The sequence below is a fragment of the Nomascus leucogenys genome, chromosome 5, assembly GCF_006542625.1.
Source record: "Nomascus leucogenys isolate Asia chromosome 5, Asia_NLE_v1, whole genome shotgun sequence".
Lineage (NCBI taxonomy): Eukaryota > Metazoa > Chordata > Mammalia > Primates > Hylobatidae > Nomascus > Nomascus leucogenys.
In genome coordinates this window covers 95,607,961-95,632,827 of record NC_044385.1, presented here as the reverse complement: position 1 = coordinate 95,632,827, position 24,867 = coordinate 95,607,961, and the positions used below count along the sequence as shown (strand labels likewise).

At 35.3% G+C, this 24,867-nt stretch overlaps 1 protein-coding gene and 1 pseudogene across 2 annotated transcripts in view; both read left to right on the top strand.

Annotated features, from left to right (window-relative positions):
- The window catches only part of KLHL1 (kelch like family member 1), a 415,568-nt gene that overhangs the window by 218,000 nt on the left and 172,701 nt on the right, over positions 1-24,867 (top strand). The window lies entirely within an intron of this gene.
- On the top strand, positions 12,724-14,044 carry LOC105739775 (annotated as a pseudogene).

Sequence of the window (24,867 nt, the reverse complement as noted above, 5' to 3'; positions counted from 1 at the left end):
CCCACCTCCTGAAGTTTCCTATATTGGCTTCACTATCTACATGGTAACTTATGCTAATAAATTGGTGACTGCAATAGATTCTCCCTTTTCTTCACTCCCACCATCCAGGTAACTTCCATATGTGAAAAATCTTATTTTGAAATGTCTTTAAAATGTCCTCTAATCTATGTTGCTCCATTTTAACGTATCCCACATCTTGCTAATAGAGTCTTCTTTTTATATAAACTTAATCATTGTCCTATTTAAAAACCTGAGAATTCTGTGAATTGGTTTCCCATTCTCTGTGATATCAAGATCCAGTGCCTTACAAGTCCACCAAAACCTTCTTTTACCATGCTCTATTATGTTCAGTCAGCATGTTTCTAGTTATCCCCTTTTTCTATCCTCTCCAATTTTTCCCACAGAATAGAGTTTGTATTACCCATATTGCAGTTAACTTTCTTGCTGCCTTGTCTATCTCTACCCATGACTTTCAATATCTAGCCAAGTATTTATATAAGTAAAACAGCTATTCATAATCTAAATTTACATATAAACACAAACGTTATTAACAATCGTTAATATATAAGTAATATATAAATTCTTACAATTTTTAAGAATTTCTCAAAGCACACAACTATCATGTAAATAGAGGAAAGATTCTACTTCAGAATATTACAATAGACATTTGCCATTTTGGACACACTTGCAGTGTCAATGTCAGTGTTGCTTGTGGTATTTGAGTTGTCAATCTAACATTCATACTTTTTCTTTTACACCCATGGTTCATCTATAAATGGTGATATATTTATTTAATACACCTAAATGTCAAATCGTTTTTAAAAATTAACATTGTGTTTTAGAGCTTTGCTCACAAACATAAGCCACCAATGGACCTATGTTACCAACCTACCAACTGCTTCTCTGTTTTTAAATGAGGTAGGGATTAAGGAAAAACTTTGTTAAGAAATAAGTGACACAGATTGCAAAAGTGTTTTATACTTCTAAGATTTAAAGGAAAGTTTGAAAATCATAGACAATATTATTAATGTGAAAATAAGTACTTTAATCAGAAAAGTGAAAACTCAATTTTCTTTGCAGAATAGCATAGATGATTTCAAAATATGGTAATTTAGTAATATTCCTAAAAACTGAGAAAGCTTGCTAATGTAACCTAAAATTCAAACTATATTTTTTCAATTCCAGTGAGAGTTATACTGTCTTCAGTAGATTTGATAAGATGGAGCAAGATGTCAAAAGTATGCATAATAAATTCAGTCAAATGAATTTTTATTATAAGTGAAGAAAGGATCATGTAGAAAAGTCAGAATATAAATTTTTGTCTCTTTTGTTAGCATGCTATTCTAGGCCTGAAAGAATGAAGCTTTAAATAAACCATATTTAAAAGAAATTGTTATTCAAGATAAAATGAGAATAATAAAAATGTAATCCTAAGATTGTATTTTCTCTCATAATTAATAAGTTCCATAAAATTTAGAAAATTCAAAACAAACAAGCAGAATTAAAGAAAACAATATAACAACATTAAAGGATAACAGTTTTAATATTAACTTATATGTTCTAGCTCTGTTTTCCTGGTTTGTAAATATAGCTGATACCTTAATCAGGTAGGTCTTGAAGGGTGCAGAAAAAAAAAACACAGAGATTCTTCTTGTAACTGTCCCTGTGAACCTATGCCTTTCCTTGCCCATGGAATAAAATCAAAGACCAAAGACAAAGACCATTATTTTTCTAATGAGTTTTAGGTAATAAAAATTCCCACAGGAATCCTGAGCCACAGAAATAGCTTCACTTCTGTAATTAAAATGTCCAGTCTTATCCAATACTTATTAGGTGAATCCTCTGGAACCCCAGTAATTGCTTAATAAGTGAATAGTTCTCATGGGGTATTGAGAAGGAAAGAAAATGTATAGTGTATTTACCTACTGAAAATTCCCAATGTGAAGCCACTTAGCTAATCAACATTCTTTACAGTTACTTTATTTCCTTGAGAGATTTTGAAACACTGGGTTAATTTGGGGGCATCAATTGATTAGCATGGTCATCATGTTAAATGATCTCCTGGGTTGCTGTGATAATTTACAAAGAATCTCTCATGTGTACATTTTCAAAACTTTGACTTATTTCATCCAGAGCTCTATTCCAAACCATTTATCAGTGATTATTTTAGACAAGGAGAGTGTGTCATGTGATCCTGAACATAAACTTTTGTAGATTCCCTGAATTTTAATATGCCCACTTAGAAAAGCTATTCAAAGTAGGAAACCTTATTGTACCTCACTGTCCTCATCTAAAAAAGGAAAATAATGATATTATTGTTCACTGAATTATTAGAATTAAGTAATATATTAATAGCTTAAAAACTTAAAGCATGAAATCACAAGTTTATTATTTTTGCAACCATATCAAATCTTTTGCAGTTGGCAGGAATTCAAGGCTTTCTCAATAGGCTAGATCAATTGAATTTGGTCTTACTTTTTAACATCCAGAATTTAATATCCATTTCTATCATGGAGTTGATTATCAATAATTTAATTCATGAAAAGGGGCAATTGTCATATTATTTTTCAATATTAGTAATAATAAGGGATATGTAACTAATGCCAGCATTTGGTCAATTTAGACTATAAACAGAAGAAAGAACACCCCAAGTTCAGTGCATGGTGCTCTTATTGACATACAATTTTAAAAAATTAGTTCAAAATTAAAGGCATGATTTTAACTTTATACAATTCCAACAGCACTTCTGTATTATCAGCATTGTTACTACATATAAGCAAGTGGTCTTCACACCACATTTTAAAAACCAACATGTAGATTGCATCACATTCTGTTGGACTAGGCAAAACCATTGCTTGAAGATTTATGACAAACATAATCTATCCTAACTTTGGAATTGAATCAACCCAGATAATCACTTCTATGTTCTGTATGTGGTTTGGAGGTAGGAAGCAAACTGAATTTACAGAAAACAGAAAGGTTGTAAGAAAAGCAGTTTTCAATGCTCTCTTAATTTTCTCTTTCAGGGTAGCCATGATATAGTTAGATTTGCAGTTTTTCCATTCTCTAGTTATTTTATTAAGACATATTATTATTGTAGAAAATGCAGTTATGGAAGTCAACAGAGATAACAGATTAACTACAAATCATTGGTAATGAAGATTCCAAGACAATTAAAGGAATCATATTATGAGCAGTGATTTAAAAACTCAGTATAGTTCAGCAGCATTTTATTTAAGCCATAGTGAAAGACAACATAACTTAATGATTAAGCGTAAATTCTGGAGCCAGACTGTCTGGCTTTGAAGTCCTCCTCATTCATAACACTGTGTAAAGTTGGATTATTTACTTAAATTGCGTTTGAGTTTTCACAAGTGGCAATCATGAATGGCCACATAGATTTTGACTTTTAAGAGCAATTGTGAGAATAGCACGTATAAAAAATGGGTTACTAATTATTGTGTAAAGTTGTATCTTTATATAGTACCAGGGCTAATGGGAATAAGATGCATAAAGAATAATTTCAATTTAGTGTAAAGACTGTGTTACTAGTCAACTTCAGCTCTTTCAGTTGGTAGAAAGTTTGCTTTGCCAGGAGAAAAGAGAACATTGGAGATTTATAAGGATATTGAAGAGGGATTTGCACAATAGAAATCTCGCTGAAATACATATACTTTTTTATATTCATATTCTATTATTCTCAAGGTGAGAATCTTTGTAATGATAACTTCAGCTGTACCTAATAATACCCTGGTTGAGACTCATAAAATTTAAACAAGGTAATATTGTCAGGAATTCTACTTTCATATTTCTTGACTTCAGCAAAGTTTAAACTTCTAACCTTAATGCATTTTTTTATTATTAAATGATAAATATTAAATTATTTTCATGAATCTTCTTTAAGATCATTTTAGTGTTCAAATTAAAAAATGAAAATCTCTCTGGTCTGTATATTAATATAATATATAGGTTAAATTTATTTTACTGATCATTTCAAGTGTGTCTCTTTAAATACATAGGGCATATAGTAAATATTTCTTCAATGAACATAAAAAAAATATATATCAAGAATGTGAGGGCCGGGCACGGTGGTGGCTCACGCCTGTAATCCCAGGTCTTTGGGAGGCTGAGGTGAGTGGATCACGAGGTCAAGAGATCAAGACCATCCTGGCCAACATGGTGAAACCCCGTCTCTACTAAAAATACAAAAATTAGCTGGGCGTGGTGGCACATGCCTGTAATCCCAGCTACTCGGGAGGCTGAGGCAGGAGACTTGCTTGAACTCGGGAGGCGGAGGTTGCAGTGAGCCGAGATTGCACTACTGCAGTCCAGCCTGGCGACAGAGCAAGACTCCATCTCAAAAAAAAAAAAAAAAAAAAAAAAAAGACTGTGAACAAGGGTTTTCTGCAAAGGAATCTGCAAAAAAGAGATGTTATTCCAGTGAGCAGTTTGCAAATGAGACACAGCCCCTCTGGTATAAAAGGAAAGTGCTTTCTGGAGAATGAAGAAAGGGTTTGGGTTTTATAGCAAAAGTTCTCACTCAGATTTCAATCAGGCTTTTTTATGCAATTAAGTAATTCAAACTTGCTAAGTGCTGACTGGCCACCACAGCTGAGTTCTGATTGGCTGGGGCAGATGCGCTCTGGTGGATTGGTTCAAATGAGCTGGAATTGGTTGGTTTCCAAGCCTCAAACCTGAAATCTCTGTGAGATATTTCTTTCAAAAGGCAAGTGGGGGTATGGTGGGTTCTGGCTGCAGTTTATCTTGGCACCAGCAACAGGAACTGGTTTGGCTTCACTATAGAGAAGTCCCGTAATACTTTTACCACATCTTTCTGAGAACTTAGAGTACGTGACCAATCCCTCACCCAGCCGTGGCTGCTTGCTTCTGCTTCAACTCACGTCAGTTAGCCACAGGGAGTCCATTGAGGATCCATCTATTTGAATAGATCCTCCATAATAGATCCTTTAATAAGACTTGTTGCTTTTAAAATGATAAGGCACACTATTTTGGAAATATTTAACAAGCAATCATACATACTTTTTCATTATATAAATAATGGAAAAGCTATGGTATTGAATTCTCTCTTTCAGTACTGTAGTTCTCCAAAATTATTTTAATTCTTCACTATTTACCCTTTAAAATGTTACAATAAGATTGTAAACACATCACTTGACTGAAAATACTCTTCAAGTATACCAGGATAAATCCTTTATCTCAGTTCTCATTGTCCATGAGCTTTCTATATTTTGTTAATTAACCTCTCCTTAAAATGTTCCTGTCATTGCCTTCTCTATCTCATGAGAATCTCCTTTTCTTCCTGTTCTGGGACCAGCCCATGTTGGACAAACATGAAAGAAATTTCAAACTTCATCAATTAAAAAGTCTCCAGATCATATCTGTTCAATACTTACCTTTCATGAACTTACATTTCTGGCTTCCTGTTAAATATTTCCAATATATTGTGCCTTATCATTTCAAAAGTGACAAGTCTTATAAAAAAAACTCATTGTGGGCTGGGCACGGTGGCTCACGCCTGTAATCCTAGCACTCTGGGAGGCTGAGGCGGGCAGATCACCTGAGGTTGGGGGTTCAAGACCAGGCTGACCAAGATGGAGAAACCCTGTCTCTACTAAAAATACAAAAAAATTAGCCAGGCAAGGTGGTACATGCTTGTAACCCCAGCTGCTCGGAAGGCTGAGGCAGGAGAATCGCTTGAACCTGTGAGGCAGAGATTGCGTTGAACCGAGATGGCGCCATTGCACTCCAGCCTGGGCAACAAGAGCGAGACCTTGTCTCAAAAAAAGAAAAAAAAAAAAAAAAATGAAAGAACATGAAAAACTCATTGTGCTCCACAATATGTTAACTATCTCCTGAACTTTTCCATTACTGCAACAGATATCATCAATTTATTTTGCAACCACATTGCAAATTTGTTTCAAAATTTAGGTCAGCATTCAAAAACTTGATCATTATTTACCCTTTAAAATGTTACAATAAGATTGTAAACACATCACTTGACTGAAAGTACTCTTGTCCCTAAACCCATTCTGCTGTATTTTTTGTTCTCTTTTGCCAAAAATATGTCATCTGTCTATCCCTGACCAGAGTCATCATTGTCACCCAAGCATATCATAGACACTTCTTTCAAATTGTCTGCAACTCTTCCTTCATTGTTACATTTAATTTATCCCTCAACTCATTCTTGGAAATTAATTTGCCTACTCTAGTCCTTAGTACTATCCCAACAAACAAAGTTAAGTGTAAAGGTGACTTAGGTTAAAGTGCCTACACGGTAAAATAAATATTAGTTACATTTATATTCTTGATAATGGTAGGACATTTTCTTGTGATATGGGTTCTTTTTCATTTTTTTTCCTGTTTTCACAATTAAGAATTGAAATATGTTTACCAAAATAATATAAATTAACCAAATAAGCCTTTGCATTTAACCAATGCTCTGTAAATGTTGTTTCCATTCTATTCTATCTATTTGGATGTACAGTGTCTTACAAATGTAAATATGACATGAGTTTCTTGTTTTTGTTTATGGTAATAATTAGATAAATAATTGATTCTTTCACAAAAGGGAAGATGTGTGTTTTCCCTAGAACAGAACCAAAGACAAAGCTAACGGACCAAGGTTTTTTTGGGATATGCAGTCTCAGGACTACAAATTTGAGGCGGAAGAGGAAAGGAGGACAGGAAGTAGGGAAACCAAATGCAAGGTGATGTATCTCTCAGCTGTTCACAAATTAACAGGAAAATGGAACTGGTAGTTTAATAAAGACAGATGTCTTCTAAACAGGCCATGTGGAACTACTGTGATGTAGAGCTGTCAATCAATGGGATAAAAGGAAAGGAATTATCTGCCAAATAATCTTGTCTTCTTTTTCTCAAAGATCAAAGTGTTTCCCTCTGTCCATGATGCCTGTCTCTTCCAAATTATGTTAACCAACTCTGTTTGGCTGGTTTATATTCTGGATCCTAGTTTAGTAAAACTCTTACTGTGTCTACCAGCAAAAGTGCCCTTTCCACTAAAACTCGACATCTCTTCCTCAACAAATCCTAAAGGTGTGGGTAAAGAAAGCACATATTCATAAGTGGATTACTGGGAACAATGGTGAAAAAGGCTAATCCTAAATCCACATTTTGTTTCCCTTACCCGTAAATTCTAATAACTGGGGATACGTAACCAAATGTCAGCTGTTGGTTCAATTCATATGCTGTATCTTGGAGAACCATGCTGCAGCATGCATTGAGCTATATTCAAAGCTGGTGTTTAACGTGAAGTTTCATGAGGTATATGGTGAGACCAATGAATATTATGTTCATGAGCCCATTGTTGTACTGTATTTGTCATAAAATAGGTTCATTTTTCCAAGGAATATTTTTGAGTATATGATACCAATGAATCAGAAATTTTATAGGCAATTCAGTGTTACTGAAGGGCATAGAGGCAAACCCATATCCAGAGTATTTATCTATTCCAGAATATATAAATGTCTGCCCCGCTCCAAGGTTGAAGGAGACCTATGTAGTTTACTTCCAACAGCTGGCTTATCTCTCCTAAAGAAGCGTGCCATATTAAGAATTAACAATGTTATAGTAAGTTCAGCCTTTGTGAGGGAAAGCTCATATTTTTAAGTCCATTCATAACTTCCATTTTGCTGTCATGGTCCTCTGCTTGTGGGCCTATTGTAGCAACTTTGAAATGGCTAAAGAGTGAAAATAGCTGTAGTTCATAGTACAAATTATTCTGTCTGCCAGATTGTGGAAAGCCTCCTCTCTCTAATGGATACTGTCTGCTAAGCACTCAAGAAAGATTCTTTGTGATCACTCCAGTATTGTCATTTGGTTATCCCAGACCTCCTTCCCACTGATCTTTCTCTATTGTTCGTTTCCGGCGTCTCAACAGCTAGCAAAGCTATTTGCCAGTGCCTAGAAAGCCATGTATATTCCTAACTAAGGCCGTCTTACTTTTTCTTCAGAGTAGGCATCCAAGTGTGCTGTTCACAGCTTTGCCTACAAGATGGATTTCCTTGTATAACTGTTATGACTAGCATCAATATATTATGCTAATGCGCTTCTCACCTAGGACTGAATTCTCTCCTTTTTCACAAATTTGTTGTAAGGGGCCCTACTTAAGACCGTAAGATTGAGGTGAAGAATAGGCATGTGCTTCTTATCCAGAGGATGACCTTGCCACACCATTTTAGATGAGTGAACCAGGATTTTATCAATGAGAGTAGCTTGTTTCTTTTCCCAACATTCTTACCCCCATGTAGACTTCCAGAACTAACTGATTTGCACATCATATTGTGCAAACTTCAGGGAAGCTTGCAAAACCACCTGGATTTGCTTGCCCTCGCCCTGTTAGAAATGGATAGTCTGAAGAGCCATGCAACAAATCGAGTTGGTTCACATTCCTAGGTGCTTTCAAAATTCAAAGATATCCAATAAATTTTGTGCCTCATTTTTTTCTGGTTGAACATTGCTCTTTACCTAGAGGATGTCTACTGCTATGGTCCAGACTAGATAATCAGTGGAAAGTATACAGATGCAGAAGATCCTTGAAAATCATAAAATTCATCTCTCAACTTTTGGCATACATGTGTATAACTAGGTTACGTAGAATAATTGCTAGCTTCTACTGAGTGAATCCAATTACCATGGTGACATTATCAATAGAGTGGATGCCTGTGAAGTTTTGTAGAATGTCAGGCCAATCAAGATTTTGTAGACTGTATTATGTAAAAGAACAACAGCTCTTAGAAAGTGAAAGAGCTCTGTGAAAGTCTACTGCCATCTTTGTATATTAAAACAACCTGCTTTTGCGCTTCCCTGATAATTTTATGATAATGAACATTGAGAAGAAAGCATTTGTCCAATCAACAGTCTTATACCAAAGTCCTGGGCAACTATGAGGCTCTTCTCATTCCTGGGATTATCACCTGAGGGTTGCTCCATGCCTGAGGGGATATATTCTTCCTCCTTACAATCTTCCTGAGTTTGGCTTGTGTTTCTTTCTTCTGGCTAACTCTAGACACCCTTTGTAGAGGAATCACAAAAAAAAAAAAATGTGTAATTTTTATTGCATTTGTGATGTCAGTTGCAGCTGACCAAATTCCTTTGGCTTGAGTAATAATCCTTATGACAGACATGTCAGATGTCTCTGGCACCAAAGACTGAATACAGCATTGGACCACTTATAATCAATGGTGAGTCTCCAGGCCTTGTGCACAAGCCACATGTGGCATTGAATAGAAAAAATTATCTCAAGGATAGTTTTTTTTTTTTTTTAATTCATCAGACCACTAATATTGTTTTAGAGAGGCAATGGCACTAGGCATTATTAGTTGGATAGTTTCGCAGTTTTCCACATGCCCCACTAAGATATCCCTAATGTCAGCAAGTCCTTTTGGGGTTTAGGGGTAAAGATGGGCAGAAGTATATATCAACAATGCGTATATATTAATAACATATTCAATAGTGGGGCCATAACATTGAAGTTTATAGAGGTTCAAAAGAACTCACTCGTATCTGGGCCTGACAAGGGTCTCATTGGTGCTGACCTCAGATCCAAAAGCAAAGAGTATTATTTGTTTCCCTGCATCCTAGTGCCAAGTGTTCCAAGTGTCATTGTCACCTGTGCACCACCTAGCCAAAAGGTCCAAGCAGTACACTTCTTTCCACCTCTCCGTTAGACTCTGATCTTGGCATAAGACCTCTGATCTCCTCTGGGGTGCACAGGAACTCAGGCAAACTCCTTGTCTTGGTTTTAAAGCCCAGTCCTGAGGTCCATGTAAAAGTTTGCAGGGCTCTACAATTCATCCTTAGGCTTACTGGGAGGGCAGGAAGGAGTAGCATTTGTGTCAGTAATAGAGGCTATCCTGGAGCAGGCCCTAGGGGGCCATCTAGGCAGGAATTATTTGGTGGAGAGCACATTAATCTCCTTGGAGATCTCATTATTAACCACACTCTGAGATCTCTTGGGGAAGACCCTTGCCTAGGCTGATCAGGAGAGGGCACCCAATGACCACTTTTATGCTGCACTTTCTACTGGTCAATCTTTGCTGATTTGACTATGACTACTTTTTCCATGGTGAGGAATTTGTCAGTTAAAACTTGGGTTATGTTGAAGTTCTATTGACGTGAGTTCCTGAGGTTTAACTGGACTCAGTAACCACAGGGAATGGTACAGATAAACCAGTAAATCTAAATCCGTTTAATGATCTCATCATCTGCTATTCTCATACTTTCTTTGTGGACCCAAAGGACAACAAGGTGGCTTGCAGGGCTTTTATATCCACTACGAGACATGTTATTCAGTGGCAGCAGTGGACTTACCATGGGTGGCTCAAACCTGTTGGGACTCAAATAGTCATTAACTGAGGATGGTGAGGGTATCAGGTGTTCATGTCCTCTGACAGCCTGCCTTTCACCTCCTCCTTAGGCAGTCAACGCACTCTGGAGGAAAGGGGCATTTAGTGACACACCTAGCAAGGAACCAATGTCCCTCGCTAGGTTTGACAATATTTTCTCATTTATTGTGAAGGCAAATTTAACTACATTTCAAGGATATCTTTGGGCTACTGGACAAATAAATCTCTAAGTGTTCTGTGTAGTTTTTCAATAAAGTCACAAGTCTCAATTAGTTTGCATTGCAGAATGTCTGTTGATGGCAAGGTCTGGCCTAGGGCTAACTGAAAGCATCATTTGATCCAATTCAGTGCTTGGCGTGTCCAAAAATTTTAAGACATATTGCCAGGGAACCATGAATAATAGCCAGGTAACTGCTTCCACAGCTTTTTTACAGCCTTTTTTGTCAGATTTCTAATTTGACTCAGAGATTAAGTTTGGCCAGGGAGTCAGGGCCACTTACTAAAGAGCAAGGTTCCCCTGAAAATAAAAAGTTTTCTGTAAATAATGTTTCTTAAATAATGTCTTCTTGTTAGATTTTTAAATAAATTATCAGGTATCCTTTCTAGGGGTTCAGTTGACTAGATAATACCACTAATATTATCAGTACTATTCTATTGATCAAATGACAAAGTTTGTCTTCTCCATATCTTCAGTTTATAAAAAGCCTTACAAAATATTTAAATAGGCCGGGCACAGTGGCTCACACCTGTAATCCCAGCACATTGGGAGGCTGAGGGCGGATCACGAGGTCAGGAGTCGAGACCAGCCTGGCCAATATGGTGAAACCCCGTTTCTATTAAAAAATACAAAAATTAGCCAGGTGTGGTGGTGTGTGCCTGTAGTCCCAGCTACTCAGGAGGCTGAGGCAGGAGAATCGCTTGAACTCAGGAAGCAGAGGTTGCAGTGAGCCGAGATTGCACAAGTGCACTCCAGCCTGGGCAACAGAGTGAGACTCTGTCTCAAAAAATAAAGTATTTTAATACTTTGAGGGTAAAGCCATCCCTTTTTCATCTTTGTATTTATGTTCTGTAGTAGAGTACCTAGCATATATGATACATTTGTATTGAATGACTAAAACATTTTATTGAGTGACTGAGGGTCATCCATCAGCTTCAGGCACTATTTTTTTAATAACAAGCATGAAAAATTGATAAATTTGAAAAGCAGGCACATTGTGGTATGAAAAATTCTAAAGATTCCCCCATCTGTCAAGGTGTCCTGATTATTCAAATACTTATCTAGCTATTACTGTGTAGGTACTTTGCAGATGAAATTAGAATGACTAATTAACCAAAGTTAAGATAGAGTGAATATCCGGGATTAGTCAAGTGTAATGGCACAAGTCTCCAAAAGCAGAAGAGGAAGCCAGAAGTGCCAGTCAGAGATATGGGAGAATAAGAAAGGAGAGAAGAGGCTGAAGGGGCTGCAAGAGAGATTCCAAGCATGAGAAAGATTCAACCTGCCATTGCTGTGTGTAAAGGTGGAGGAAGTGGGGCAAACCAATGTGAGAAGTGTCTAAAAGTTGAGTGACCTCCAGCCAACAGCAGCAAGAAACAGGGGACCTCAGTACTATAATCACATAGAAGCAAATTCTACCAACAATGTGAATGAGCTTGAAAACAGATTTTTCCTGGCTGGGCACGGTGGCTCATGCCTGTAATCCCAGCACTTTGGGAGGCAGAGGTGGGTGGATCACCTGAGGTCACAAGTTCAAGAGCAGCCTGATTAACCTGGCAAAACCCTGTCTCTACTAAAAAATACAATAATTAGCCAGGCATGGTGGCACACACATGTAGTCTCAGCTACTATGGAGGCTGAGTCAGGAGAATCACTTGAACCTGGGAGATGGTAGCAGCAGTGAGCCGAGACCACACCACTGCAAACTTCAACTTGGGTGACAGAGCAAGACCTTGAAAAAAAAAAAAAAAAGGAAGAAAAAAGAAAGAAAGAAACAGATTATTCCCAAATATTCCAAAAATTAAGGAACCTTGCCAGCATCTTGATTTTCAGTCGGTGAAACCTGAAGCAGAAAACTACCTGAGCTACACTCTGCCTGCACTTCTGACCTTCAGAACTGCAGTTTAATCAATAGGTATTTTTTAAAGCCACACAATTTATGGTGATTTGTTACAGCACCAATAGGAAACTAATATACAAATCAACCCGTTTATATTACAAAATCAGAAAAATACCAAAGTTATTTAATGGCTCTGTTAAATGTGCCAGTGGGATGGGCTTCTGTGAGAGATGCACCGTGACAGTGGCAGGTTGAGTGGCCAAGGCAAGACGAGTCAAAGTCAGAGTGGTGGTCAAGATACTGGAGGAGGCAAGAATCCTAACACAGACAAGAAAAGAAGGGTGAACCTCTTGTACCAACTAGAGTGGGTAAAAATAAGAAAACAAAGGGACCAGATGCTGCCAGCAAACTGCAACTGGTAACACCTCACATTCAGTGCCTGTTAAAATTATTGAAGTTAGAATTAAAGACTACCTTCTCATGGAGGAATAATTCATTAGATATAAGGAACAAATGAAACCATTAGAAGAAAAGCGAGAAGAAGAAAGCAAGATCAGAAGTGGGTGATCTGAGGGAGACTCTGACATCAGTAGGAATCTTGGAAGAGATGATTGATGACAATCATACCACCATGTCTACATTTGTGAGCTCAGAACACTACATCAGCATTCTGTCATTTGTAGACAAGGATCTGCTGGAACCAAGCTGCTTGGTTCTGCTAACCCGCAAGGTGCATGTCATGATAGAGGTGCTAGTTAGTGTGAAGAAGGTGGAAAAGGTCCCCAAGGAGACCTATGCCAATTTGGAGGATTGGCCAGTCAAATCTCGGAAATTAAGGAATTTGTGGAGCTTCCTCTCACACATCCTGAATGTTACGAAAATGTGAACATCAAGTCCCCTGAGGAGATCATTCTCTATGGTCCACCTGACACAGCTAAAACCTTGTTGACCAAATTAGTTGCAAACCAAACCTCAGCCACTTTGTGGAGATTGATTGGCTTTGAACATTTTTAGAAGTACTGAAGTGATGAAATTCCCAATTTCTTATGGGAATTGTTTCAAGTTGCTGAAAACATGCACCTTCCATTGTGTTTATAGATGAAATTTATGCCATTAGGACAAAAAGATATGACTCAAATTTTGGTGGTGAGAGATAAATTCAGCCAATAATGTTGGAACTGTTGAACCAGTTGAATGGATTTGGTTCAAGGGGAGATATAAAAGTTATTGTGGCCACAAGCCAAATAGAAACTTTGGAGCTAGCACTTATTAGACCAGATCGTATTGACTAGAAGTGTGATTTCCCCCTACCTGATTGAAAAACTAAGAAGCACATCTTTCAGATTTGCACAGGCAGGATTACACTGGCCAATGATATAATCCTGGACAACTCCATCATGGCTAAAGATGACCTCTCTTGTGCAGACCTCAAGGCAATGTGAATAGAAGTTGGTCTGGTGGCCATAAAAGAACATAGAATAAAAGTAACACGATGACTTCAAAAAATTCTAAATACATGTTCTTTATAAAAAACAGGAAGGCATCCCTTAGGGTCTCTATCTCATGTACCACAGTTGCCATCAGGAAAATGGTTGCCCATAGAAATCCATTTTCCAGTTGATTTTTATTAGCAAACATCCTATGTGTCTTTTGGAGCGTAATGTGTAAGATGGCCACTGGGCAGCCTTTGTCTGTTGGTCACTATGCTCCAACACTGTGTTTCCCAAAGAAGGGTGCTCTTTCATGCACAACAAATACCTATAAATACATAAGTAAATAATTGTACATTTATAATGCTTGAAGAAATAATAAATAGCTATTTCCAGAATTGAAACCGTCCAGGATGAAAATGTGAGGTATGGACTTCAGTCCTTGTTTATTTTTCCTGCATCTTAGTTACAAAATATATTAATGCTCCATGCATTTATGTTTTGTAGCAACTTTCATATTTAGTGCATCATACATAACAATATATGTTGTAATGTAGCTGGTGGTTCTTTTGTTTGCTGAGAGATACATTAAAGGCAGGTACTAAATTATTATTTGACAAACTCTTGAAAAATATTTCTTATAAATTTGTGTAGCTACCAAGAGGATCATCACACTTCATTCCAATTTTTTTATAAAGTAGAGTATATTCTTTCATTAGTTTCCATTTTAGGGTTTTGTTGGTGTTAATTTTTATAGTTTGCTTTTCATTTCCTCCTGAATTTCTTCGACAATTATTATAATTATTTTTACTGTTAAGAAAAGCTTCAAAAATAGGTTAATATAAGAATATATAGTGTTGTGATTTTTTAATGTTGGTTGTAAGCAACTAGTAAATTATTCAGCCCAGAAGGGAAATAATCTAAATCCTTTTATTAAGCAATAAATGAATGCAAAATCATAATTAAAATTTTACATGCTTCTGTGGAGACCATTTAGACCTTAAATTGCAAAATTGTAATGTATTCCTCATTGAATAATGCTAATGCTGTCTTTTTTACAAAATAGTCAATGTGGTTATGTAAGTAACTTCTGTACTGACTTCTTTCTTTCTACACATACTTTTTATCCCAACTGTCTAGCTGTTTCTGATTATGCATATAACAGGCTTTCCTGAAGTATCATTTATGCTTATAAGCATAAGGACAAAAGACTAAATAAATCTTAGGTTGACAATAAAATTCTTTAGTTCCTGGAAAGTTTTTTTTTTATTTTCTGAGAAGATAAGGTATAAACTTTTTTTCAGTTTTCTGTAAGTACAGAATGAGCACCACCTGACACAATATACATACTTTCTTACAGATCAAAGTAGATTCTTCCAGCCACTTTTCTGAAAGATGTCCTAGAGCAGGAAAAGCAGAGATGCTATCTTGCATTACAAGTTTCTTTTTCTAGTAAGGTTGTAGAGGAGCATTGTTTTTATTCTTTCATCAAGCACTGGAAATCATTTCAGAAAAATTATATGATCAGGTGCCATGGACAGTTTACTGCAATGAAAAGAAACAGACCTCAATACATAGGTATGTTATTGTCTCATGATTTAATTTTCAATGATACTATTTTCTTCTAAGCTGTCAAAAACATATGGCTTTTATAAAGATTATACAGAGATTTATCTTTTCTCCTAAACTTTCTAGCTCCCGTCATTCTCAATGACTTTGCTAGACACCTAAAGAATATTGGCAAATGCTGATGTTTGGTAATTTATCAAGGAGGCAGAAAAGATAGGTTTAGACTCTACCAGGAAATTAATGTACCTAATATTACTAATTATAAAAATAAATACTACTACTCTAATAATTTACACATGCATATTTAAACTTTGCAAAATAATTAACGTATTTGAGAAGTTTATTAGTTTTGTTAAATCAAAAAAATAGAAGTAGTGTTGTTTAGCTGACTGGAGTATTTTTTTTAAATAAAATTTATAAATTATTCCTATAGACTCCTTTCTCCTACATTAGTAGACAATAGGTATCACATATTAAACTGTTGACCAATATATATCCAGTATGAGAAGCAGACCAAATGATTACAAGAGTTAAAGAATCTTCCCAAAATAATTGCAAATGTTTTGCATAACATTCCAAAGTTTAAATATTATTTTTTAATATCAATTGATATTCAAAACAAACCAGAAAAAATGTTTATTAACTCGATGTGGTTATAAAATCTATATTCAAGGTGAGGAGATGATGTCTTAGAATTATTAAATGCATTTCCCTGGGAAATCATAACTAGAAAGGATCAGAATTGGAATATCATTCCTTTTTTATGAAAAAGTCAATGCTGTTTCCACTATAATTTCTAACTCCTCTTATCTATTCAACAACATTTTGTCTGTGACCACTTCCAGTCACAGAATCATATATTTAAGGGACTTAAAATAATAAAATTTTATTTTCTCCTGTGTGATAATCTTGAAAGATGGTCACCAGAAATTATTTCTGATACTACAGTTTTGAGATAATTATAAAATGCTTCTTTTTAAAAAATTAATACTCTCATATTTTATAAAAATATAATTACTATGAATTAGGGAGCAACCACTTAGTGGGTGATATAGAATTAGTAAAGAAAACTGGCAGCCATTCACTTCAGTCCAGCAGAGTTGTATCTAGGTAATTTTGCTCTAGGTAAGGGAAACTCGGCAGAGAGTTTATGTGTATAATAACAAAACATGTATGGTATTTAGTAACTTTTCTGTGTACTGCCATTATTAAGGAAGAAACTAACATATAATTTGACTACTTAAAGAAATTGTATTCTATGTTTATTTTCTAAGAGCTGATAACAAAATATAGAGAAAACAGGAAAATGCCGTTAAACCTGTACATATTAACAGCTCTTTGAATACTTTTCTTCATTGTATAATTTGAATAATATTAATTAAACAAGTATATGTTTGTATATATAAGATTAAAATGAATGCAAAGAAGCAATATAGAGTCAAAAAAATCTGCTGATTGTTGTTTTATTTATCATTTCTAAAGCAATGAGAAAAATGCAGGTATATTCAGAGACATATATAGGTTCAACTAAAACTATACCTTTAGTTCTAGCATCCTTTCCTGGTTTTGAAAATTGGGACCTTTTATACAGATTAAAGAATGGTAGTTCTTTAGCCTTTACCAGGAGATAGATAGATAGATAGATATATATATATATGGAAGAAAAAATATTAATCTACAAGGATTTACAAAGGTGACAAACAGAATAGTAATTGATTTGCCCTTAGATGAAAGAAAATTACAAGAAGGCAGATGTTACTTCAAAAATAGGACAATTTTCTAATAGAGCTATTCAGCAGTGATACGGGCTTTCTCACTGGGTCGTGGGTTTCCCATCACTGAAAATAATTACTGGGTAATCAGTGCACAGTAAAAGTGCATGGAATGTAAATTAAATTAAGTGATTTCAAAGAATGTTTCCAATTTAAGAATATGTTAGATAGCAGTAATTCCTATTTGATATTCTGTCTAGATAATGAGAATTGGACCAGATGACACCAATATTTTCTTAGTGCTTTCTGAATCCATGATCTACTACAAACAATTTTTTTGGAAATTGTTATTGCAGAAAGGACAAAAATGTAGTCTGGTCTCTTTTGTTTCACTTCCATTGTCACCCTCTTCAAACCACTAAATTTTTCTTCTTATTATAAAATGAATGTAATTATCTTATAATACTATAGTGTCCCCCTCACTAGAAAGTAAAATTCTTAAGGCCAGAGCCTTTCTTTTTTTTAATTTTTATATTCCCAATATTAAACATATACTAGGCATAGAGAAAGAATCCCATAAAATATTATTGCTTAAATGACTGAATAATCAGAAATATAGATTATAAATAAAGTGATGTTAATGTAGCCTCTAGAGCTAGTGAGAGGAGGCTGAAGTGAAGGGTAGGATCAGATGCAGAATAGTAATGACTAACACTTACGTGTTCCTTTCTATGAGACAGGCACTCCTCTAAGGATAGTAAATTTAATTTAGTCTTCATACCTAATTCTGATAAGAATGCATTATCATGGATGCTATTTTCATCCTCATTTACATACAAGAAACCCAACTCCTTAATGTTCCACAGCTAGTAAGTAGCAGAGTTGACACTAAATCCTGTCCAACTCTCCAAATTAAATCAGTCATAATCACCATGCCATGTCGTGCGACCCAGAAATATCAAGAGTCGTGAATAAAATCCAGGTGAGCACCTTAAGAGTAAGGGTGCATATATGTTACATGGGTCAAAGTAACACATTAAGCTCAAAATAGATGGGTGAGGAGAACCAGAAAAAAATTAATCAAATAATAGGCCACATAGTATAATGGGAAGTGTCATAGGCTTAAGGTCAAAAAGCTGAGTTTCTAATCCCAGCCTTGTCTTGACCATGAGTATGACTATATGTGAGCTCCTCTTAGCTTCAGCATTCTCCCCAGTAAAATAACAAGCTGTGACCATCTCATAAAGAGTTTCCATTCCCTTTGAAATCCTAAGGTAGTGTTCAACAGTTCCGTCAGCAACTTTGACACAGAGATTAAAAATTCAGGCAAGGCAAATAAGCAAAGCCCAGTAAAATACGTCTTAAACCCTGAAAAAAATTAGAATCTTGACAGCAGTATGTCAGTGCAGCAACATTAAGGTAATTATTACTAAAAACTCATGATACTTGAAGGGAGATGCCTTTCTCAACTCTGCATTTTTAGAAAGTTTAAATTCTAAAAAGCAATAGAAAATTATATAGAGAGATATATATGACCTATGCAACATATATGCAGCCTTACTCTTAAGGTGCTCACCTGGATTTTACTTACAACTCTTGATATTTGCTATCCTCCATAAGGGACATGGGAAAACTAGTATTTCTTAAGGGAATTAGTCTATAAAAGAAATAACTTAGAAATTCTTATTTTAAAGATTGGAAACATTTGTGATGCTTTCTTAAGTTTATTTGAGATTTTTAAAGTAAGTTTTTTAAAATTATACTTTTTATAGATCTCTCCAATGATGTGTGTTAGTTTCCTAGATCTGCTGTACAAAGTTCCACAAAATGGGTGGCTTAATCGCAGTTCTAATGACTGGAAATTCAAAGTCATATTATCCACAGTGTCATGTTTTTTCCTAAAGTGTCTGGGGAAGAATCCTTTCTTGTTTCTTCCAGCTTCTGTTACTGACAATCCTTGTTATTCCTCAGTTTGTGGTAGCATAACTACACATAATCTCTGCCTCCGTCTCAGATAGCCTTCTTCCCTTTGTGTCTCTCATTTCTTCACCCTGAGTTCTACTCACTGTGTATCTGTGGATCTCAAAATTTCTCTTAGAAAGACCACAGTCATTAGATTATGGTCCACCCCAATCCAGTATGACTTTTTCTTAACTTAATCAACTATATCTGCAATGACCCTATTTCCACCTAAGGTCATATTCTTAGGTTAATATTAAATATAACCTTTGGAAGGGATGCTGCTAAGATTTGTGTCCCCCCTAAATTCCATATGTTAAAACCTTATCCCCATTGTGGTTATATTAAAAGCTGGAAGACATTGTGAGGTATTTGGGTCATAAGGTCTCTGCCTTGATAAATGGGATTAGTGCCATTGTAAGAGGCCCGAAGCTTCTTTGCTCCTTCAGCCATATGAGAATACAGCAAGAAAATGCCATCTGTAAGGAAGGAGCCCTCGCCAGACAGCAAATCTGCTGGTGCCTTGATCTTGGACTTTCCAGTCTCTAGAACTGTGAGCAATAATTTTCTGTAGTTTATAAATTATCCATTCTAAGATGGTTTTTATAGAAGCTCAGAAAATAAGTAAGACAGAAATCGATACCGAGGGGTAGGGAGTTATTATAACAAATCCCTACAAATGTAGAAGAGGCTTTGGAACTACATAATGAATAATGGCTGGAGGAGTTTTGAAATGCATACTAGAATAAGCTGATACTGCCTTGAACAAACTGTAAAGGGCAATTTAGGTGAGACCTCAGAAGAGAACAGTAGAGAAAGTCTCAGATTATCTAAGTCATTGTGATCAGAATGTTGCTAGAACTATGACAGTAAAGGTCATCCTGATGAGGTCTCAGATTGAAATGAGGAATAGGTTTTTGGTAATTGAAGGAAAAGTGACCCTTGTTATAAAGTGGCAAAGAACTTAGCTGAATTGTGTTTGCATCCCAGCATTTTGTGGAAAGAAGAACTTGTGAGTGTCAAAACACTTGGCAGAAGAAATCTCTAAGCCAAGTATCGAACGAGCCGCGTTGCTTCCATCAACTGCTTATAGTAAATTTCAAGAAAATGGAAATGATTCAAGGACAGAATTTAAAGTCAAAAGGGAAGCAGATCTTAAAGATTTAGAAAATTATCAGCCTGGCCCTGTTGTAAAAAATGAAAAAGCTGCTCGATAGAGAACACCAAAGCTGTGGTCAAGGTTTACCTGTGCCCTCTGGGGAAACAGCCACTGTGGCCTACATTGTACCTTTATATCCAACGAAATAGAAGACTGAAAATTTCATTTCAATCTAGTACATAACATAACAGGAAAAACATTGCCTCGGAAGTCAAAAGATGAATTTTTCTATCTCAATCCTTAAAATAGTAGAACCATGCACATATCATGAAACTCTCAAAACTTTGCTTGCAAAGGATGCTTAAAGAATTAGAAATTTTAAAATCTTAGACCCAAAACATTAGACCCAAAGATTACATTTTTCATACTTACCTAATCAACCTCAACCAGAGGATGTAGCCAAATTCCAGGATCCCCATTTTTTTTTTCAGGTACTTGGCATTATGAGCCTCCTAAGAACTCATCTTTCTAACCAATAACTGTTTAGATGGATAATTAAATAAATTCTATATCCTCTGGTGCACTGAAATCTAGCCAGAGATTATGTAGTGGTCTGACAAAGGATTTATTTTCCTACCATAATGCTTAGAACCGTGACTAGGAGTTTACTGTAATTGACTAATGGTCACAGAGTATAAGATAGCAAGACATAAGTCTTAACTCAGTAGACTTCCATGAGAGAGAGATTTCTTGAGTTAACCATATAGTACACAAAGTGTGTTGGTTTGATATTAGCTGCTCATGAAGTAAACAAAATTAAAGTTATTTAAACAATAATAAAATATGTTGCTATAGTTTAATATCCATATTTTAAACTCAATAACAAAAAGATGATAGTTGAAGGGATTTACTTATATTGTTTGATACAATATTACCATTAGTTTTCAGCTAATTTTCATATAAAAAGTTGTATTTCTAATAAAGTTTCAAAAGAATTATATTTATATTATTAGCAATAATTAATGGGGGAAGACCATCATTTAATTAATGCACAGAAGAAATGAATATTAGAAAATATGTTCATATTAAGTCCAGGAAATAATTAAACAAACAACAAAAAAAAACTGGTACAAAACTTCTGTCTATTCAGGATAAAACAAAACTACAGTTTTTTAGCTAGAAAAATTATTTGAAAATATTATGAAGTAGCCATAGTAGATAATAGTTTGGTCTTTATTTTTGTAACTATCCTGTCTTATGAAATGGCAACTTACATTTGTTGCCAAAATCTTTCTTTATAATAAGCGTTTTTAAGCCATATGTAGAAAATGTGTGTATGTATGTATGTGTGTTCATATGAGATGCAATATAGTTAAATGATAATATCATACATATAAGACCATCAAAGTTTTAGACTATCTCTATTCCGTTATTATCTCACCTAAACTACCCTTTCAATGTTATTTCCCACAAATTTCCTGTGCTTGTTGTCAATCAAATTGACAACTATGGCATCACATACTATAGTATGTGCTATTATGCTCCCTGCTATTATGTCTTTATATGGTTTTCACTGGCCAGAATACCATATGTCTCCATTTCCCATTTTCTGGTTTAAACTCCTTTCTAATATTCTAGGTCCACTTGAAAAGCTGGATTCTAGAGAGTTGACTGCTATCATTTTCCAGATACTGCACTTTTTCTAGTTGTCTCCACATGGCGAGCTTTTTTATTCAAATCCATTTTGTCCTCACGACGATTATCAGGTCCATATATCAGGGTTTCAATAAACCTATGCTGAACGGATGATTGAATAAACCTAAGAAAGAGATTGTACAAAAGGCAAACAGGCCTCTTGTTATATGATCTTCATAGACAATAAGGAGTTTGCTAACATATGAGAGCAATGTTACAAACTCAATGTGAATCGATATTTCCTCTTTTAGCAATAGCACATAATGATGTTAAAACAATTAATTTCCAGAACCTACTTTGTAGGTACCATAAACAAAGTATCATTAAAATGAGCCTTGATGGAAAAAGAAAACACCAAGGAGAACTTGAGAAATTCAACGAAATGTAAAGGAAAAAAAATAACACCTACATAATAATATGTACATAAGTGTGAAAGATCTGATACCTGCTCCTAAGGTCCGATTTCCTTATAGCAGTTCGTACAAACAATGCTGCTGGTTACCAAAAGATTTAGTGTAACTTATACAAATACAAAATTATTGAAATAGTCTTTAAGTTAGATGCAGAAATAAAAAGAAAAGAAAAAATGCTGTAGTGGTATTAAATGAAACTATTATCAGAGCTGTCTGAAAAAGAAATCAAACTATTAAAGTCTATAGCCTTCCTACCAGATAGATTTCAATTTGACTCTAAGTTTTCTGGAGGCCAAATAAAAAGAGAAATCTGATCAATTTCATAATTTACAACATCCATGATAAAAGCAAACCAATTTACTCAGGAGAAGTGCAATTATTCTTGCCACTGAAACCTGAAAGAAACTTCTCCCAAGGGTCATCATAAAGAGGACACTATAAAATATAATGAAATATGCCTTGAACGGTATCTTTATGATAGACACCACTAGGAGTTTCATAAAGCTGTTTTTTTATGATATCCCTCACTATATTCTGATGGCCTAGCTATAGAGTTCTGTGTGTGGTTTAATGGAGGAATAGATTTTTTAGTAACTGGAAAAACAGATGGACAAATCTTTCAAAGATTCCTCAGAACATCTTAAGCTTAACGTAGTTTTTTTTTGAAATATCTGATGGCAAAACATCTCAGAACACTTAATTTGTTAATTACCTGAATAGTTATTGGGCATCTGTAATTTACATAGTGCCCAAAGGAAACACAAGGAACAAAACAATTTCCTGGAACCAAAATAACTACTTTCAGTTATTCTGGGAAGTCAATTAGTATAAATAAAGGCATTATTTACAAATTGTATTATTATTATACAATTAGGCATTATTTACAAATTGTATTATTATTATACAATTAATGTAAATGTATGACAGATGCCCTGAAAGAAAGTAAGTTAGTGCCCTTTTGTGAAAGCTGAAGTTACTTCAGCTCCAAGGATATACTGTAACATAGGCCAGGTTTCTCCTCAAAAAATAAATTTGAAACTGCTCTAACATACAGATTAATGGTCACTTGCCAAATCCTCTACTCTGTTTAGCATAGTCACAATGCCTTCTTTGGAAGAGTCTTAGTGTCACTCTACTGCAGTTTTTATACTAAAATATGTGTCCTGTGGATATTGCTACCACCACTGTGACTTTAAAACTAGAACCTGAGAAGCCTTTGCTATATCTTGGAGCTGTCCCAGGAGACATGGGGAGAGGTGGAGCACAGAAGGCCAAACAGTGGAATCTCTTGTCTTCTCTAAACAGGTATCGTCCACAGAAGCCTTTTTGCTTAAAATGTAAGAAAGTTTTTGACAAGTCGTTTTTAAAATATGTTGTTAAAACACTGGACTATCCTGTGTCATTTCTACAATTTTATTTTTCTCTACAGAGATTATCAATTCATGTATTCAGCAAATATGTACTGCTCCTCTGCTGTTTTCCAGGCTTCGTGCCGGGATCTAGATATACAAGGTTACATAAATCAGGGTCTTACAGCTTAAAATTTGTGAAAAATTTCTAAGTTTACCAAAGATTAGGCTGCAGTGTGTTATCTGCTGTGGCAGGGGTATACCCACTACACACTGCAAGGGGATAGTGAAGGCGTGGCCAGGTCAAATGAGACTCAATAGAAACTTGAGGAGCCATATATAATAGGTAGCTCTTGAATTGAATCTTGAAATGTGACAGAAATTTAGAAAAGCAAGGTTGATAAAAATCATTTTAAGCAATGGAGTAAATAAGGGAGGACGTGTCAAACAAGATGGCAAGTTGAAAAACAAAGAGAACCAGAAAAGGTCAGATTATGAACACCGGCTTGCTTAAACAAGAAATTTGAACCAAAAGATAAGGAGAAATAATAAAACAAAACAAAACAAAAACTTCAGAATAAAACCATGAGCACATCTATGTTTTGGAAATATTATTCTGGCATCATGATAGAGGATGAAACTGAGAAACTAAGAATAGAGTTAGGCAGTGTAATTAGGAGGTTATGGGAGCAATCAGGAAGAAAATAAATGGGAATAAGAAAATAAATGGGAATTAAGCCAAAGAAATTGTCATGAGAGGAGGGAGGAATAAGAGATAATAGCAGGGTGGAACTGGCTGGATTTTGTGACCTCAGTGGCCTATCTTTCTCTTTTGAATAAACAATGGTGCATCTTACAGTGCTACTTTTATCTGTGCAATTTTAGTGCCATTTTCTGATTCTCATATATTTGTCTACATATGTAGTCAAGCTTTTAAAAATGTGAAATGTTATTTTTTCCTGTTCACCAAATCTTATATAGCGGTACACTTGAAACTTGAACATTTGATCACTTAGTACATTCTGCCTGCATAACAAAGCTTAGCATTATAATCCTCCACTTATTACAAGATCTGTGCTGTCTGGGATACATTTACACTTCAATTACAATTACAATGCTTTCATCTTAACAGCTTCCAGTTTCTGAAGGATTGAGTCTCAAGGATTATGTTATAATGAGAACAAAGGATATTGACTACT